The sequence below is a fragment of the Limulus polyphemus genome, unplaced genomic scaffold, assembly GCF_000517525.1.
Source record: "Limulus polyphemus unplaced genomic scaffold, Limulus_polyphemus-2.1.2 Scaffold1588, whole genome shotgun sequence".
In the NCBI taxonomy this organism is placed as follows: domain Eukaryota; kingdom Metazoa; phylum Arthropoda; class Merostomata; order Xiphosura; family Limulidae; genus Limulus; species Limulus polyphemus.
In genome coordinates this window covers 4,174-6,611 of record NW_013667198.1, presented here as the reverse complement: position 1 = coordinate 6,611, position 2,438 = coordinate 4,174, and the positions used below count along the sequence as shown (strand labels likewise).

At 29.8% G+C, this 2,438-nt stretch overlaps 1 protein-coding gene across 3 annotated transcripts in view; it reads right to left on the bottom strand.

Moving 5' to 3' along the window:
• Positions 1-2,056, bottom strand: part of LOC106464210 (intraflagellar transport protein 81 homolog) — a 26,101-nt gene extending 24,045 nt beyond the window's left edge. Inside the window, exon 1 of one of the 3 annotated variants that reach the window (XM_013924339.2) lies at positions 1,918-2,056. The gene's annotated coding sequence lies outside the window, so the exon portion shown is untranslated. Of the gene's footprint in view, positions 1-406; positions 488-1,862; positions 1,885-1,917 lie in introns of those variants that run through there. The other 2 variants (XM_022391914.1, XM_022391913.1) reach the window with 2 other exon arrangements.
• Between the last annotated feature and the right edge of the window lie 382 nt (positions 2,057-2,438).

Genomic DNA, 2,438 nt, shown 5'->3' with positions numbered 1-2,438 from the left:
GGTAATGAAGAAAAACTTTAATATAAGTTTAACATAACAGCAAATGTACAACGTTTCAACAAGGTTTTGTCATCATCCTAGGGGATACAAATATATATTTTGGCAGGGTAGGAGCCATCTTTAGCTGACAGTTCTATTTTTCAAACAGGATGTCTACCCTTTGGAATGAGTTGATGTGGTAAATGCAATAGGTTTGAGGAAGTTCAGTGGAAGGCTTGATAAATATTTGGATGATAAAGCTTGCATATTTTTTTAAGTTCAGGGGATAGGGTGGCCTAGATAAACCAACAGGTCCCTTATTGTCCTTAATTTTATGTTCATGATTTGTATAAAGAAATAATGGCCTATTTTGGCTTGTCATTTATATGGCTATAAATACATCCTAAAACTATAATAGTTTTAATACCAGCAACAGAGAACTGCCTTGATGAATTGAGTGAAATGTACCACAATGTTGATATCCTTTTCTTCAGTCATTCTATTGAGTGGGTTCCCATCTATGTTAAATGTGCAATCCAAATGCATTACCTTGCATTTACAGTAATTGAAAGTCATAATAACTGCCAATTTAACTAATTGATTCAAGTGATTCTTTAGTAACTCAACATTAAGTGTTTTCAGGAAACTTTACTAATTTATTTATTATACCCCTATCACTATCATTATATAATGTATTTTAGAAAGAGCAAAGAGTCAAGCATTGTCCCCTCAGGCATACCATTAGTAACAAAGGTCTAGTTTGACTGGACCTCATTTAGTAACAGTTTTTTTCTTTCTTTCTTTCACCAAACCAAATAAATAAACATATAATTTAATTAACTAGTCTTTTCCCAACCATCATACATATTATTTGCTTAGCTAATATGCTGTGTGGCAGCTTATAAAATCTATGTACAACAGTTATATTTACATCCTTTCCATCACCATGCTGATATAATTATATACGACATAACCCCAAACTGAATATCATATCTGATGAGCTTTTCAAGATAACAACCTGGTTAGAAATTGCTACAACATAATTTTATTGAAATGATTTTGCAGTATGTTTGTTATTTATAATGAAGGTCTTATTGAAGCAATAATAGAAAGTAGAAAACTTTGAAAAGGAAAAGCTAAGTTAGTAGTTTCTTCATGGTGTCTACATTCAGCTAATGAACCACAATTCTTGTTTTTATAACTCATTCAAAAAAATAATTGCAATATTTATACCAGCATTAAGAACTACCTAATAAAAAACCTTTTTTTTAGTATTAAAGTTACTGATACACTAAATACTCTAATAACTTATTAAATAAGTCTAAATTATTTTACATTGATGAGCTTATTTATCAAAATTCTATAACAGCAGGCTTGCTGTACATTAGAGAACATACTGTTTAACTGAAAAGGTCAAGTATAATTTGATAATAATTTTAAATATAAATGAAGGATAGGTGTCATACAGTTTCTTAGTAAACAATAACCTTTGTCTTACTCTTTATACTCTTTACTTTAATTATTTTGTAACTTATCAGTTATAACTTAGTTTATAGATACATACACACTGATATACTGCTAGTACAAGCTTACATTGTCACAAATTACGACAATAAAGGTAACAAATCCTCTGACACTGACAGTAATGTACTTTAGAGCGTAATACTGATTCAATTACACTGTGTGACACAAATACAATAGTAATATTATACTACAAATTGTATTTGTAATGGTGATATACATTATAATGATTTTTGTAATTATGAATAAAACTTATTATTTCAAAATACAAATATAATTTCTGTACAATTACATCCTTTATATATGAAATCTTAAAAACCGCATAAAATACTGTAATAGTACTAGTACTCAATAGTAGTTACTTAGGAATTATTTAACTTCAAGTGGTTAATCCCATAAAAATCTAAGTATACTTACAGTTACTAATATTATCGTTCAGCTATCACATCGATGTTGGAATTCTTCCCTATGCACTTCGAAATCTCACTCAAGTAAATACTCAATACTTCGTTTCTAAAAATCACCATGTTTATCCCATAATAATTTATGCGCAGAAACACAGACATACTTTTAATGCTGACGTAGTTAAAATAAAACTTGAAATCATAAATTAAGTTTTGCAGTTGTTTCAGATTTCATTGACGTTATTGTACTACTGAGTTAGCACTAATAATAATGCAATGAAAAATATAACCAGTTTGTATCATGTAATATAATGACGGAACTAGTTACGAATTTCACACTTCAATAACTAGGATAAATATAATGTTATGACAGCGGTAGTCACGTGATCTGGTAACACGTCATAATATTCTCTAAGGATCGGGGAACATCACGAATAATCCAGTATGTGCTAGGCGCCTCTATTCCTGTATATAAGTGCGCCGGTTAACGTGAGACTAATTAAATGGAATTGAATTGCACACAAAGATAGAGAC